The sequence below is a fragment of the Theropithecus gelada genome, chromosome 13 (genome assembly GCF_003255815.1).
Source record: "Theropithecus gelada isolate Dixy chromosome 13, Tgel_1.0, whole genome shotgun sequence".
In the NCBI taxonomy this organism is placed as follows: Eukaryota; Metazoa; Chordata; class Mammalia; order Primates; family Cercopithecidae; genus Theropithecus; species Theropithecus gelada.
This window is the reverse complement of record NC_037681.1, coordinates 3,461,388-3,479,334: the sequence shown is the minus strand read 5'-3', so window position 1 is coordinate 3,479,334 and position 17,947 is coordinate 3,461,388. Positions and strand designations below refer to the sequence as shown.

General features: G+C 40.9%; 2 pseudogenes; both read left to right on the top strand.

Annotated features, from left to right (window-relative positions):
* Positions 1-4,104: 4,104 nt before the first annotated feature.
* Positions 4,105-13,438, top strand: LOC112605305 (annotated as a pseudogene).
* A 1,176-nt stretch (positions 13,439-14,614) lies between these two features.
* Positions 14,615-15,454, top strand: LOC112605303 (annotated as a pseudogene).
* Positions 15,455-17,947: the final 2,493 nt, after the last annotated feature.

Here is a 17,947-nt window from a genome sequence, read left to right as displayed (position 1 = left end):
TGGTGGATCTGCCTTTCCCAGCCCACTGACTCAAATGTTAATCTCTTTTGGCAACACCCTCACAGACACAACCAGGATCAATACTTTGTATCCTTTAATTCTATCAAGTTGACACTCAGTATTAAACATCACAATCCCCTTCATACATATATGTGTGTGTGTGTGTGTGTGTGTGTGTATATACATATATACATATGTATATATATATACATACATATATACATATGTATATATACACACACACACACACATTTCTTTAATTCTGTCCCTCTATAGAATGCTGACTAATATACCTTCTCTCTTGATGACCCATTTCTTTTAAGTCATTAATTTCTCCTGGGTTGCCTACCCTCCCCTCTTCCCACTCCCTTGAAGGGCACATAAGCATGTGGACCTCACTATGTATTTTGGTAACCAGTCTCTTGTGATTTTTCCTCTACATTTTAAAGAATTTTTTTTCCTGTTTCATTGGTCTATATCTCTGTTTTGGTACCAGTACAATGCTGTTTTGGTTACTGTAGCCTTGTAGTATAGTTCAAAGTCAGGTAGCGTGATGCCTCCAGCTTTGTTCTTTTGGCTTAGGATTGTCTCGGCAATGTGGGCTCTTTTTTGGTTCCATACGAATTTTAAAGTAGTTTTTTCCAATTTTGTGAAGAAGAAAGTCATTGGTAGTTTGATGGGGATGACACTGAATATATAAATTACCTTGAGCAGTATGGCCATTTTCATGATATTGATTCTTCCTATCCATGAGCATGGAATGTTCTTCCATTTGTTTGTGTTCTCTTTTATTTCATTGTGCAGTGGTTTGTAATTCTCCTTGAAGAGGTCCTTCACATCCCTTGTAAGTTGGATTCCTGGGTATTTTATTCTCTTTGAAGCAATTGTGAATAGTAGTTCACTCATGATTTGGCTCTCTGTTTATCTGTTATAGATGTATAGAAATGCTTGTGATTTTTGCACATTTATTTTGTATCCTGAGACTTTGCTGAAGTTGCTTATCAGCGACGATGGGGTTTTCTAAATATACAATCATATCATCTGCAAACAGGGACAATGTGACTTCCTCTTTTCCTAATCGAATACCCTTTACTTCTTTCTCCTGCCTGATTGCCCTAGCCAGAACTTCCAACACTATGTTGAATAGGAGTGGTGAGAGAGGACATCCCTGTCTTGTGCCAGTTTTCAAAGGGAATGCTTCCAGTTTTTGCCCATTCAGTATGATATTGGCTGTGGGTTTGTCATAAATAGCTCTTATTATTTTGAAATACGTTCCATCAATACCGAATTTATTGAGAGTTTTTAGCATGAAGGGCTGTTGAATTTTGTGAAAGGCCTTTTCTGCATCTATTGAGATAATCATGTGGTTTTTGTCTTTGGTTCTGTTTATATGCTGGATTACACTTATTGATTTGTGTATATTGAACCAGCCTTGCATCCCAGGGATGAAGCCCACTTGATCATGGTGGATAAGCTTTTTGATGTGCTATTGGATTCGGTTTGCCAGTATTTTATTGAGGATTTTTGCATCAATGTTCATCAGGGACATTGGTGTAAAATTCTCTTTAGTGAACAGGCAACCTATAGGATGGGAGAAAATTCTTGCAATCTACACATCTGACAAAGGGCTAATATCCAGAATCTACAAAGAACTTCAACAAATTTACAAGAAAAAATCAAACAACCCCATCAAAATGTGGGTGAAGGATATGAATAGACACTTCTCAAAAGAAGACATTTATGCAGTGAACAGACACATGAAAAAATGCTCATCATTACTGGCCGTCAGAGAAATGCAAATCTAAACCACAATGAGATACCATCTCACACTGGTTAGAATGACGATCATTAAAAAGTCAGGAAACAACAGGTACCGGAGAAGATGTGGAAGAATAGGAACACTTTTACACTGGTGATGGGACTGTAAATTAGTTCATCTATTGTGGAAGACAGTGTGGTGATTCCTCAAGGATCTAGAACTAGAAATACCATTTTATCTGGCCATCCCATTACTGGGTATATACTCAAAGGATTATAAATCATGGTGCTATAAAGACACATGCACACGTGTGTTTATTATGGCGCTATTCACAATAGCAAAGACTTGGAACCAACCCAAATGTCCATCAATGATAGACTGTATTAAGAAAATGTGGCCCATGTACACCATGGAATACTATGCAGCCATAAAAAAGGATGAGTTCATGTCCTTTGTAGGGACATGGATGAAGTTGGAAACCATCATTCTGAGCAAACTTTTGCAAGGATAGAAAACCAAACACCTCATATTCTCACTCATAGGTGGGAATTGAACAATGAGGACACTTGGACACAGGGTGGGGAACATCACACATTGGGCCTGTCATAGGGTAGGGGGAGGGGGGAGGGATAGCATTAGGAGATATACCTAATGTAAATGATGAGTTAATGGGTGCAGCACACCAACATGGCACATATATACATATGTAACAAACCTGCACATTGTGCACATGTACCCTAGAACTTAAAGTATAATAAAAAAAAAAAAGAAAAAAAAATTTTGCCTCTTTCTTCTATTAATTTGTGTTTTGTCCATTCATTTTCTGCAAACCTTTAGAGGGCAAATAGGAAGTTGCCATTTCCCCCTCTAAATGGGTAAGTTTCTCAAAATTCAGGCTCCTGAATAGGCAAGAAGGGTGTGTGCAGGGGATCCACCACAGTGATTTGATCACTCCTAGTCAGGCATCAGTAATACTCCCCAGAACCCAGGCTGAAGCCCACTGATGCTGATACAGTTCAATCCACTTCCTCTGCTACTGCACCAGGCTGAGATGCCTTGGCCGCTGTTAAAGGTGTGAGATATAATGGGTGCAAGTCTGTGTTCAATTTTATCCAAATCCAAGTGATTTCCCCATATACACGGTTATTTGCTTAATAGGCGATGGGGACTCTGTCCTAGATGTGAGATAGGAGGCTGGCATCTGGGTTAGGATGACCTTCCCTCACTGCTGAAGAGTAAAAGAGGAAAATGGCATTGATAGTGCAAGGCAGGGACATGCCCTGAGGAGCAGCTTCCCTCACTAGGAGAGAGGACTCACTGTCCTGGTCTTTCCCAAGCTCTCCCCATTACCTGCTCTCCAGGCTCCAGCAGAGCTGCTCCTGAGCCCCCAGGAACAGACTGGTGGGCAGTGCACCTCAGATCATTAATCAGGGGATATGATCTTCGTCTTTTTTATTTTGAGAACAATTGATCCCTGGATAATTTCAAATTTATCCCAATCCATGCTTCTGTAATTGGAGAAAGAAACAAGTGACTTTTTTATTTTTGAAGTAATCAGATCTAGCATCACTAGTCAACCCTTCATGCTGATGAATCCTGGGAAGAAATAACCAATGACAGGAAAGGGAATAGAAAATAGAGGTCTCCAAACCAAAAATAAGATGTGTTCCATAAAATTCCTGGCATTAGAGAGGCCCATAGACATGGATAGTGGTAGATCTGTGAGCAACACACCCTTCGAGGACTTAGGGTATCATCTTTGTGCATCTGCAGGGAATTGCTTGAACATACAGTGATAATAATAATGGATTAAAGTCACTCTAAAATACTTTTAAATATATTTAACATTATCTTGATAAATGTCCCTTTGAAAAAAGAAAAAACAATTTCACAGAAATACTGCAAGTGTACCACAAAGTATCCCCGTTCCTTTCAGAGTATATCGAATAACTGATGATGGAGCCCTCTAAAACTTTACTGAGTTTCCTACAGAGAAGAATATTCTCCTAAATAATCCCAATACACCAATGGAATCCATTATTTCCTCAGATACTCAGTAGTATTTCAAATTTTGAGAAGTATCAAAAAATATGCTTTGTTACAAAATGGTCCCCAGAAAGAAACACGTTATTTACAGACATATCTGTACTGCCCTGCTTTGACCTGGCACCCTAGGGACATTGTTCCCATGCTGAGTTACTGAGATGAGCTGGCCCTGCAGCTGTGCCCAGCCTACCCCATCCCCTGCTGATTTGCATGTTCTGAGAGCACAGCCCCCTCCCCTGAAGACTTCTTAATAGGCTGGTCACACTCTGTGCAGGAACCAGTCCCAGTCAGGACACAGCATGGACATGAGGGCCCCCACTCAGCTCCTGGTGCTTCTGCTGCTCTGGTTCCCAGGTGAGGAAAGAGGACACCAGGAATTTACTTAGCCAATATGATCAGTACAGCCTGGCTCTTCAGGGAGGGCTTCTAATCACAAGACTGATTGTGCAGATGTTTGTTTTTATGTTTTCAATATCGGGTGCCGTATGTGATATCCAGATGACCCAGTCTCCATCCTCCGTGTCTGCATCTGTAGGAGACAGAGTCACTATCACTTGCCAAGCAAATCAGGGCATTAGCAGTGAATTACCCTGGTATCAGCAGAAACCAGAGAAAGCTCCTATGCTCCTGGTCTATGCTGCATCAAACGGTAGAAGGGGATCCCATCCTGGTTCATTGGAAGTGGATCAGGGACAGATTTCATTCTCACCATCAGCAGCCTGCAGCTTGATGATTTGGCCACTTATTACTGTCAACAGGATAGCAGTTACCCTCCCATAGTCAACTCGATCCAAATCCCCGTTCCAACACCTGCTGACCATGTGACTTTGTGCGAACCAGCCATGACCTGTGATGAATGATTTTCTCAACTGCAAAATGGATCCCTACAGATATCAAGGGCCGTCCTGAGGTTTTAGTCACATGATGTGTAATTAAATGTAACTTTTTTTTTTTTTTAAGATAAGAGTACTTATCTGAGGAAGTCAGTGTTCAAGCTCTGAGATGCTTTTCCCCACTTGGCCTATTGTGCTGTTAATACTTGTGATTGCATTATGAAATTCCTATAGTGAGTTTTTCAGAACGATTATGCTGGTTATGTTCTTCTCTTTACTGGCCATTTTATCTGTGAGCTCCTGAAATTTTTTTTTTTTCCATTATTCTTAGCTTCCTTGAATTGGGTTACAACATACTCCTGTAGCTCAATGAACTTTATTCCTATTCCTATTATAAATTCTACTTCCATCATTTCAGCCATCTCAGCCTCAGCCCAGTTCTGAACCCTTGATGGAGAGGTGATGCAGTGATTTGGAGGAAAGAAACCATGCTGGTTTTTTGAGTTTTCAGTGGAGAATTAATTGATTAACCTTTTTGTGTGTGTGCTTAGTGCTTTGTGTATCTTCTTTATGAAATCCTTTTTTGCGTATATACTCATGAAATATCTTTTTACGCTATTTTTAAAAGGTTTATACTTTTTACTTTTACATTTCAGTTTATGATTTATTTAGAATATTTGTATCAATGAAGAGGTTAAATATACAGGTTACGATTCATTTTGATGTAGTATGGATATCCAGTTGATCCAATATAATTCAGTTATTATAATTATTTTTCTTCTAAATCACTGCTATGGTCTGATTGTGTCCCCTCCAAAGTTCCTGTTGAAAATGAATTTTCAAGGTAACAGTATTAGAAGTTGAACCCTTTGGGTGATTAGGTCATGAGGGCTCTGCATTCATGAATAATATTAATGCCTAATAAAGGTAACTTCACATAGAGTTACCCCTTTTGCCCTTCCACCTTCACCATGTGATGATACAGCCATCAGGTGCCTTCTTGGAAGCAGAAGCAGCCCTTGCCAAACACCGAGATTGCCAGTGCCTTGACCCTGGACTTCCCAGTGTCCATAACTGTGTGAAAATAAATTTGTGTTGTTAATTAATTACCCAGTCTAAGGCTATTTTTTTTTCAGTACAGTTGCTTTGAGACAACTGTAGAACTTTCACTGTGAATTGATTGACCACATATATGCAGAACTGGTTTCAGATTCTCTAACTCATTGTACTGAGTCATCTATCTCACCCGTCACTAAAACAATACTTTTAAAAACATTTTAAAATTTTTTAATTAATTATTTTTTGAGACAAGGTCTTGCTTTGTTGCCCAAGCTGGAGTGAAGTGCTGTCATCTCAGCTCACTAGAGCCTCTGCCTCCCAAGCTCAAGAGATCCTTTTACCCTTTTCTCTTGAGTAGCTGAGACCGCAGGCACGCACCACCATGCCCAGCTGATTTTTTGGTACTTTTTGTAGCAATGGCGTTTCACCATGTTTCCCAGGCTGATCTCAAACACCTGAGCTCAAACTACCCACCTCAGCCTCCCAAACTGCAGGAACAGCAGGCAGTGTTTGCTCCTGAGGATTCTGGGCCATGAATCCTCAGCTGCACCTCTAGCACCACCTGTTTATTTATTTCTTTATTTTTTCAAGACAGGGTCTCACTTGGTTACCCAGCATGAAGTACATTGGTGTGATCGTGGCTCATTGCAACCTAGAATTCTCAAGTGCAAGCGATTCTCCCATCTCAGCCTACGGAGTAGCTAGGATTACAGTGGCATGCCGCCAAGCTTGATTAATTTTTTTTTTTTTTTTTTTGGTAGACATGGGGTTTCACCATGTTGCCCAGGCTGCTCTTGAAATCCTGGTCTCAATTCTCCAGCTTACTCAGCCTCTCAAATTGCTGGGATTACAGGCAAGAGCCATCACACCAGATTGGCACCCCTATTGACATTCCTATTACCTGCCACAGCCTTGACTCTCATAAGCAACAGGGTAATGAGGAGGTTTTGGGCCCTGTTTATTTCATTATTCTTAGCTTCCTTGAATTGGGTTACAACATACTCCTGTAGCTCAATGAACTTTATTCCTATTCCTATTATAATTCTTAAATTTACTCAGCAATACAGCAATACAGCCAGACAATTGATCTTTTCTGGCAAAAACATGTTGAATACATCTTAGGGTTTAATAATTTGGGATAGATAGATAGATAGATAGATATGTAGATAGATAACTAGATAGAGAGATAGATATAAGTATAGATATAGATATACATATAGACATAGTTTTATTTATTTTAATTTTTTTTTTTTTTTGAGACAGAATGTCACTCTGTCGCCCAGGCTAGAGTGCAGTGGAGCAATGCTTTTGGCTCACTGCAACCTCCGCCTCTCGGGTTCAAGCAATTCTCCTGCCTCACCTCCCACATATCTGGGATTACAGGTGCCTGCCAACAGTCCTAGCAAATTTTTGTATTATTAGTAGAGACAGGGTTTCACCATGTTGGCCAGGCTGGTCTCAAACTGCAGGCCTCAAGTGATCTGCCCACCTTGGTCTCCCAAAGTGCTGGGATTCCAGGAGTGAGCTACCGCATCCGACCATATTTTTAAGAAAATATTTGGTTATATTTAAAATTGGCATTTTCCTACTTTTTCTACTTCCTTGTTCTTCTATTTAACACTCTTTGGCCACTCCATAAGACAGTAGAGACAGCATTTTCCACTAGTTATCCTCAGTGGGATCTGGTTGAAGATAATCAGTAACATCTTGGTCTTGAATGTCAAACAGATTTTTGTAATTTTATATGAGACGCAACATCCTAATACTGAGTTTTTAAAATTGCAATTGCCTCTCATTGATAGAAAAAGGTAGTTCTCGAAATTCCAAAAGTTGGTTTTAAAAATGGAAAACAAATCCTGAAAGATGTAGTATACTAAAGATGTAGTATTTTCCATGAATCACTGGGATAATAAAGGATCATGTAAACTTTTTTATTTCCCAAGGTTCAGAATTCAAGATTGGACAGACTGCAGGAATGGGGTCAAGATGGGATACAAGAGAGGTCAACTATTGTTCAATTAAACTGTCTTGGCTTATGGTGGGTGGGGATGTGGATGGTGGTGGGCTTGGCAGTTGATGTGGACCCACAAAGAAGCCAAATATGATACTTGTGAAAGCCACAGAGTTGAAGGCACCGCTTCATGGCTTCCCGGGTGGAGCCTGTGCCACTGGGAGTTTCACAGTAAAGTAATGCCGTGAATAGAGCTTTAGGTCTGTAATCACCAAAAGTTTAGTGAAGTCCCTGTGCAAGGAGACCTGAGGTCACATCACTCAGTCCGAGTCAAATCACAACAGCCAAGTAGAGCTTCTGAAACTCATTCTTCCCATAGAGGAGGTCTAGCAGAGACCACTGTTTGGGTCTGGAGATGTCACAACCACTGACATGCTGAGTGGAAGGCCAAGCGGGGTCTACACCAGAAGGAGGGTGGTGGGGATAGAGGTCGATGTTCATGATTCAGACATGTATTCAGCATGCTCAGTGCAGCTTTGGGGATTTGGAAGAACACGTTGGGTCTGTAGGAGTTTTATGTTCTTCTAGCCCATCTCCTCCAGCATGTCTGATGACTCAGACCTCAGCAAAAGCCCCACGGAGGACACCGGCCATGTATAGAGGCTGCCCTGTGCAATCCCTGAGGGTCAACCTGATTCATTTTTCCCAGGAGGTCTCCTCTGCCTGTGCCAAGACAGAACTTGTGTCCATATGTAAACTTGGCTGATTTGGCAGGAGGGCAAAATGTCAGGTGAGCATCAGCTCAGCTAGAAAGCGCCCTATTCACTTTGGAATTTTACGTCACTAAGTTCTCATTTCTTCCACTGTTCTCTGATATTATTAATATAAAATTTTCTATTGTTTTCTCTCCGGGTTCTTACAGTGATTCTTTTAGCCTTTGAACCCCTACATCATTGTCCCAGAATAGGAAGATTCCTTTTGAAACTTACTAGTCATGTCTAAATGACAATTTGGGTACTAAATTGTCATAAAAAATAAAAAGTTTTGAAATAAGTAAATGTATAATTTTTACATTATATGGTCACTACCTGAAAATAAATCTGACTCCCACATTCTAATACTGATGGGATGGAAAAAGTATGCTTTGCATGGCTTCACTTAAAATAATTTCTCAAAAATATTTGTGAACTAATCATGGGCACATCAGTTCCATTTCATGAGGTGATATGATCAATGTAAAGAATTGTTTATACCAAAAGGACAAAATATCTTTTTTTCTGGTTAAAATAATGAACCCCATCAGAAATCCTTGTCCGTTCTAGGAAGATGGATTCCATAACAAGTAAAGTTAAAATTATATTCCCCAGTAGAAATATCAAAAATAATATATATTAAAAGCATTGTATATAGGAAAGAATTTATCACACATACAAAAAAGACAAGTCTTCTGAATACTTTTCTTCACATATTCCTGAGTGAGAACACACATCCAACCAAAAATCTGTTGACTTCATTCCCACAATCAGCAGTGTGGAGACTAAAGATAGTCCAATTAAAGTTACATTCTTAACCCCGAAGTCCAAAAACAAAGAATAGATAGTTTACAGAAAAGAGTTTGTAAAACAAAGAATGGCAGATCTATAGAAGGCATTCACAAGTAAGAAAACTCATCTAGCCAAAAGTCTAGGGATTTCACCATCACAAACACCACTTTGGAGCCTGGAGATGTTGCACAGCCTCCTGTGAGCAGGATCGGGACCCTGCACAGTGTGATGGCCCCAAACACAAACCTCAAAGGAAGTTCAGCCTTTCAGTGTGGCAGTAGCAGCTGCAGTGCCAGGGGATGTGTCCCCAGCAGTTGGAGTCAGGTGGGCTCAGGGAGATAACTGGAAAGCCTTTGAGGAAGGAAGAGGCTGTGAGGCCTCAGTCACAGGCACAGGCTTGTCTTCTGTGTAAACAGGGCCAGGGTCCTCCAGGATGCCTTACAGAGCCTCCTCTTTCCTCTACACTTAGGGCACTCAAGCCCCACTGACCCTCCAGGATTGGCTCCCATATCCTCCCTAGAGCAGCACCTAAAGTTCCCTGCTGTCCTCATGGCTGTAGGGATGCTCAGTCATATCACTATAAGGGAAACGTAGTGTGTCCTGTCATCAGCTGCTGCCACTGATGACCTTCATTGCACTTCTCCATGCCTTTCCCAAGTGACCCCACTCTCACCAATCATCAGGAAGATGGAAAGCAGCCTGCACTGCATGATGTTATGAGCAAGTCAGAGATCACAGGAGTCTCATGTATGTGCAGCTCATAATATCACCAAGAATTCCTATTTTGACTTTCTGTGACTCCTCATCCTCTCTGAGCAGTTACTCACTCTGCCCATCCACTCTAAGACTTTCTTCTTGTGCAGATGCTAATGGTGTTTTCATTTGGAGACGGATGTGATTCTAATGGTGGAATACTAGACATGTACTTGTCACATCCTCACATCTCTAAAAATAAAAGTCCCTCCTTTTGAGTGTATATTTAGTAGTACTTTACTTAGTTCCAAAATATTTGGAATCTTTTAAATAAATTTTTTTAAAATTAATTTTAGCATTTCAGTGGCTTTAGAGGTACGAGTGGTTTTTGGTGACAGTGATGAATTGTGTAGTAGTGAACTCTGGACTTTAGTTACCCATCACCCTCATAGTGTACTTTGTGCCCAAGAGGTAATTTTTCATGCCTCCTCCTTCTTCCACCAACTGCCTTCTGACAACTTTCTGTTTCCAATTTCTAATACAATTCTCTCAGTTATGAATAATTTGTTTTTTATGATTTAATCAGCTTCATTTTATTTAAATATCTTGTGGCCATAAATATATGTATCATTAGCTAATATTTTGAAAAGACCACAGAATCTGCTGTGGTTTGGTGGAGTGTTCTCTAGGTATCAATCTTGTCCAGATGGTTGAAGTGTTGTTCAAGTCGTCTGTATCTGCAGTGGCCCAAGGGACAGGCCTGTTTGCACTGCAACCCGCACCTGCTGCAGAGCCCTTTTCTATCCTGAGTCCCACTCACGACTGCAGACTTTCATGTCACCTGGTGGACCAAATCTGTATCATAAGGGGTAGAATATGTAGCCTCCAGAAGCTAAAAATGTCCTACTTGGGGCTTCCTTCTTTTAAAGACGAAGACATTCATTAAAAACACTGGAATAAAATAGATACTCCTGTAATCCCGAACTCTGATTCTCTCCGTGTTGATGTAGCACACATTACAGTGGCCTTGTTAATGGGGACACCACTTAGTGTCATTTGATGGCAGCTGTAGAGACGAATGCCCAGATTCAAGATTTGAATTGAGAGGGAACTTTCAAGACATAGAATGCTCAGGAAGGAAACAGAATCATTACTTCACTTTGTGCAGTTTGCTGGTGGCTGAGGTGGGCTCTGCAGAATGTTTAACAAGCACAGAGGTAAAGCTTAGCATTTAATCCCACAGCTGTGTGTATAGTTTTATAGGATTTCTAAACATTTTTACAAGAAAAAGTAAAGAACAGTAATTCAAACATTTGGAAACAGGTTCAGCTTAGACAGGTCTAAAACAGGGTATGAAGGTGCAACATACAAGCAACCCTCTTTCTTCCAGTGCTGGAGAGATGGATTCTCAGACGCAAAAGACACACATTTGCAGAGGCTTCATTCCCTGAACTCTTTGGGTTTCAGAATATTTACCTGTGAATCTATGGTCCAGTGAGTGACAATTTACAGTTAGTGAGATAATGCAGACAGCTGCAACCCCAGGTGCCTTGCAGCCAGGAATCCAGTCACAGGACCTGCAGCTTCACAAAGGGACACTCCGTGGGTGGCTTGGTCTCAATTCTCATCCAAAGAGAAACTCTTCCCTTTACTCAAAATAACCTTCGTTGCACCCCATGTGGGGAACAGGCCTCTGTGTTTCTCACCCTCATCCATGGTAGTGTTTGTTTGGACAATATAGGCCAATACAGTCTGTAGAACAATGTCTACAGAATTGGAAACAGTGACATATAAGTGAGCTAAAGATGGCCTGTGTGTCCTGGCCCCTATGTTGCTTATTTCAAAAGAGAAGAATATTTCAGCCTTTCAGAAAATACTTTGCGTGTCCAGAAAATTTCAACCACATCTGCTAGCAATAAGATAAACCCCAGTTATGAAAACCTTAAACCAGAAACTCACCACTGTGCTGCTGTGCGGCATCCCCCAGACACACAGGCCCTTGTCCAGTGACCCTTCCGTTTTGAGAAGCAATCCTGGGACCTTATTCTCTGCACAGTTTCCTGCTGAGGGGCTTCTCTCTGCAAACCTGACAAAGCCTCATCCAATAAAGTCATGTGTGCGACTGCCCCCCTGTGGCCATCTCTATTCCTTGATCAGCCCGCAAGCCCTTCCCTACAAATTGGATCAAAGTGTCCACCCCAAACACTGACGCCATGAACAAAAACAATTCCACTTTCAACACTCTCTTCCCAAGTCTTATGAATAAAGCATTTGCTCCCAATTCTATGGACCCCAAACTAACCGCATCAGGGAAAGGAGACACAGCCATAATAAACCCCACCTGTATAAGTCGTCCCTCATTCAGGTGACCATGGTTCATGTTAGAGACGCTCAGAGGCAGAGGCCTGCTGCACACCCAGATCCGAATGGAGATGGTTCTGAAACCTTCTGATTTGTGTCCACTGTGGAGTGACCACAGTGTTGCTGTCAAAGCCTTGGCATAAAGTGTCAACACATAAGAGAGGGAGGTTTGTAATCAGAATCAGTAATATTACTCTTTAAGTCTATAGGTAATACACGGTAATTTCAAAGTCCTCTTCTGAATAAAAAAGATCTTTACAAGATTTCACATTTTATGATTATGCAAGGCAACAGATCATGAGATTCGTCTTAACTACAGTGGTAGCCTTCTTAACAATTTATTATGAAGTTTCACAGGAATTAGCAAGCCTGTCTTAAATTCAAGCATCTTAAAGAATACTTTGCAAAAATAATATGTTCAAGAATTGACTTTTAGTAAAAGAAAAGATGACAACATTTTTACTGTCATTCACTTTTCTGCAATTCAAATTTCTGGATTGGATAATGGATGCAACTGATTCTTCATTTAACACCCTTTCGGGATAATTATTTAAAACTTGTGATAAGATGGACCATCTTGTTCCACTTTAGTTAGGCTGATTGTGGTTTGTGTTTTCTTTTTCTTTTCCTTCAGCCTCTGATGTTCCTTTTTTTCACTATTATGATTAATTAGGGCTCTGACGTTTTGAAGACTGAGAAGCAGATTAGAATTGGTTAATCACATAAGAAAAGAAAAATCACATACACAAAAGTTACTAAATTTAATGAGAAAAGAGTAAATAAAATATGAGCCTTTATTTCAATCCATTCTCTTAAGTACAATTTGATCTCCTTAACCCACATTATTGCAATGGAATTCAATATTTAAAGGTCACTATTGTTGGTTTTTCAATTATCTTTTCCAATCTTGTAAAAAATGTTATTTTCTTAGATTTCCCAGAAGATATTTAAACCGAGTTTTCCTCTGAAATATTACCTAGAATTTCATTTGTTTGTGCTCTTGGGCAATTAATTATAAATTTCTGTTAAATTTCCCATGATTACATAGTATTTCAATTACAATTCAGTCTTTCCATTGTTCCTGTATTTTTTTTTTTTCCAGAAATGTGACTGTCCTTGTGATGGTATTCGGTATCAGCACCATTATTCAGGAACTGTCCAATTAAACATTAAGCTCATCACTAACAAGTGAAAAAAAGTGAAATTGTTTCTCTTTCTAATGATCAGCTGTATGACAGACTCACATCCCTGAGCTGTGAGTGTCTTTTCAGGAAACCATGAAAATGTCAGTTTCAGGTACAGGTTACCCTGAGACATCAAACTGTAGATGCAGTCCTTGCTCTTCTCACATAGACAATCACCTTCTCAACTGCAGATTCATGGCTGTGGCTGCACCACATCTAGGTTGGGCGAGACTCAGGTCTCACTCAGAGTTGGCAAGAACCTGGAAGCCCTGATAGGACCTGACCCCACATGACCAGGGAGACTGTGTGAGAAGAGTTTTCCTAAGCACCACTCGGAAAAAACATGAAGCAATGTGATATCTTATTGGTCTGTATCATTAACCAAGGAAATTCTTCCCTATGAGAACCTACTGGTTAATCTGGTATATGTGGGATGATTTTGTTGGGATATATCCCAGATTGAACACATGGTCACCAGGAATTATATTCACTGCCTGAGGCATAACATTCTTGTACCCTTTCTTCTCACTTATGCTAAGCTCTTGACTCTAAATGTAGAGACCCACATCATTCTCTGTGAGGTGTTTGGTCAGAGGGCTCTTATGGGGCTCACTCACCAGTTTCCAGGGTAGGGTAGATCTTAACACTTGCTTTGAACAATGTTGACCAGTTATCCTGGAAACAGCAGACACCAGGCAACACTTGAACTCGCTCAGGAGCACTTTTCATTTGCAGGTCCTCTGCCCGTCTGTGCTTGTGGGAACGGGGCTGTTTTCTTCTCTAGACTGACTGGAGGGAGCCATGCAGGATGGCATTCACCTCCCAGAGATGCATCCTAGAAACACATTTCCACATTGTCAGAGTCCTTGTGCTTTCTCAGTGTGGCATGCACTGCACAATGTGTCCCTGCCCAAGGTCTCAACTTTCACAGTCAGAGCCTTCTTCCCTTGACCACAGGCAAACTTGACTTGAACTACGTTTGTTTTGCTCCAATGAACATTTTATGTCACATTGTTCACAGAAGAGACATTCCCCCTGCCCCATCAACCTTTTCCACACCACTGCACCCACCAGATGATTTGCATATTGTCCCCTAGAAAGGTCCTTCCCTCGTGAGTCTGAGATCAAAGCTCAGCTCTAACCACGCCTTGACTGATCAGGACTCCTCAGGTCACCTTCTCACAATGAAGCTCCCTGATCAGCTCTTAGGGCTGCTAATGCTCTGGCTCCCTGGTAAGGAGAGGATTAAAATAAGGTGGGAAAACAGGGTGGAAGGATGAGATCTGGGGACCGCACAGCTTCCTATATTTATTTCAACCGTGTGTGCCAGGCACATGGTCTATGCTCCATTATACAGAATTCATTTATTTTTCTCAGGAATAATCAGGAATCACCTCCCAGGAACGAGGACCAGTGCTCTGATTAAGAACTTGAAAATAAAGAGTTCCCTCCTGGCTAGTAAATAATAGGTTCATTTTAGAAACTCCACCTTTCATTATGTAAATCAAAACTTGAAAAACTGTGTAACTGTAAATCAATATCTTAAGGGAAATCATGAAAGTTGCTCAAAATGTGTTTATATAACCTTGCACATCTCTGTTATTATTTCAGGATCCAGTGGGGATATTGCGATGACCTAGACTCCACTCTCCCTGCCCGTCACCCCTGGAGAGCTGGCCTCCATCTCCTGCAAATCTAGTCAGAGCCTCTTGGGTAGTGATGACAAAAACATCTATTTGGATTGGTACCTGCAGAAGCCAGGCCAGTCTCCACAGCTCCTGATCTATGATGTTTCAAGCTGGGCCTCTGGAGTCCCAGACAGGTTCAGTGGCAGTGGGTCAGGCACTGATTTCACACTGAAAATCAGCCTGGTGGTGGCTGAGGAGGTTGGGGTGTATTACTGCATGCAACATACAGAGTTTCCTTCAACAGTGGTGCATCCTGGAACAGAAAGCTCCCTGCTGGGGTGTTCCAGCTGCTCACATATGCTTTTTGTCTGGGGAGCAGCTCAGCAGGGTCTCTGAGTCTGCAGAAGAAGAGGCTGTTGGAGAATACAGGGCAGAATTTGCTGCTGAGGACTCCGCCTGGGACGACAGGTGCATGCCACTAAGCATGGCTAATTTTTCTATTTTTTGTTGAGTAGGTACTTCACCATGTTGCCCAGCCTGTTCTCAAACTCATGGGCTCAAAACACCCACCTGACTTGGTCTCCCTACAGGCTGGGAGTCCAATGTGAGCCATTGCTCCAGGTCAGCACCCTGTTTATGTTCCTGTCACCTGCCACAGCCTTGACTCTCTTAAGCAACAGGGGAATGAGGAGGTTCTAGGGCCCTGTGAGTAAAAAATTGGGAGGAAAAGGCAAGGAGAATGGAAGCTCATCTGAATCCCCCTTCCTTGCCTGTATTTGTTTAAATTTCTTGAGCAAAACAGCCAGACAATTGATTATTTCTGGCAAAAAATGTTGAGTACATCTTAGGATTTAACAGTTTTGGGTACCTTTTAAAGAAAATATTTGGTTATATGTAAAAATTGGGATTTTACCACTTTTTAAATTCGTCCTGCTTCTTCTATTTACCATTCTTCTCCACTCCGTGAGACAGTAGAGACAGGATTCTCCACTAGTTCTCGGGGAGCGCTGGCTGAGGACAATCAGTAACATCTTGGTTGTGAGTGTCAAATAGATTTTGTAATTTCATAGCAGACGCAAGTTCCTAATACTAAAACTCTTTGATTACAATTATCTCTTGCCGATAGAAAAAGAGAGCTCCTGAAATTTTGAAAGTTGGTTTTAAAAATAAAATGCATATGCTGGAAGATGCAGTATACTAAAGATGTAGTATTTTCCATAGATCACTGAGGAAATACAGGGTGATGTAAACTGTTTTATTTTCCAAAGTTCAGAATTTGAGATTTGGCAGACTTCGAGAATGGGAGCATGAAGAGAACACAGGAGAGGTCAGCTATTGCTCAATTAAACTGTCCTTGATTATGGTGGGTGCGGATGTGTTTGGAAGTGGTGATGGCAGTTGATGATGTGGATCCAAAAAAGGGCCAAATATGTTTCTTGTGAAGAACCACAAAGTTGAAGGCACTGCTGCCTGGCTTCCTGGGTGGAGCCTGTGCCACTGGGAGTCTCAGGAAAGTAATGTCGTGAGTAAGCATTTAGTTCTGTAATCACCAAAGGTTTACTGAAGTCCCTGTGCAAAGAGACCTGAGGTCATGTCACTCAGTTCTAGTCAAATCACAGCAGCCAGGCAGAGCTTCTGAAACTTATTCTATCCTTAGAGGAGGTCTAGCAGAGACCACTGTTTGGGTCTGGGAGATGTCACAACCACTGACATGCTGAGCAGAACGCCCAGCAGGATGTAATCCAGCAGGTTTTGATAAATGACAACTTTGATATTAAGTGGTCATAAACAAACAATAAAAGGATTTGAAGTAAGTAAACATACTATTTTTACACAATGTGATCATTACCTAAAATAAATTTGATGTGTATATTCTAGTGGTAATGGTATAGAAAAAAATGTATGATTTGTATATATTCAGTTAAAATAATGCTCCAAAAATATTTATGAATTATTCATGGGCATGTCAGTTACCTGTCATGAGGTGATATGCTTAAAGAAATGTTTGTATTAAAAGGACAAAATACCTTTTTTCTTGTTAGAAAATTTAATCACATCAGAAATGATCGTCTATTCTAAGATGATGGATCCCATGGTGAGTGAATTTAAAATTGTATTTTTTTTTTTGAGAGGGAGTCTCACTCTGTCACCCAGGCTGGAGTGCAGTGGTGCGATCTCGGCTCACTGCAAGCTCTGCCTCCCAGGTTCATGCCTTTCTCCTGCCTCAGCCTCCCGAATAGATGGGACTACAGGCACCCGCCATGACGCCCGGCTAATTTTTTTTGTATTTTTAGTAGAGATGGGGTTTCACTGTGCTAGCCAGGATGGTCTCAATCTCCTGACCTCGTGATCCGCCTGCCTCGACCTCCCAAAGTGCTGGGATTACAGGCGTGAACCACCGTGCCCAGACTAAAATTGTATTTTTAAGCAGAAATGTCAAAAAAGGAAAGAAAGAAAGAAAGAAAGAAAGAAAGAAAGAAAGAAAGAAAGAAAGAAGAAAGAAAGAAAGAAAGAAAGAAAGAAAGAAAGAAAGAAAGAAAGAAAGAAAGAAAGAAGGAAAGAAGGAAAGAAAGAAAGAGAAAGCATGGAATATAGAAAGGAATTTGTCACACATACAAAGAATGACAAGTCTTTACTTTTCCATTCATGAGTGAGAACACACATCCAACCCAATATTTATTGATTTCACTCCCACAATCACCAGTGTGGAGACTAAAGGTAGTGCAATGAAAATTACATTCTTAACCAAAAAGTACCAAAACAAAGAAAAGGCGGTTCATAGAAAATAGTTTGCAAAATAAAGAATGACATGTCTGTAGAAGGTATTGACAAGTGGGGACTCACATCTAACCAAAATTCTAGGGATTTCATCATGACAAGCAATACTTT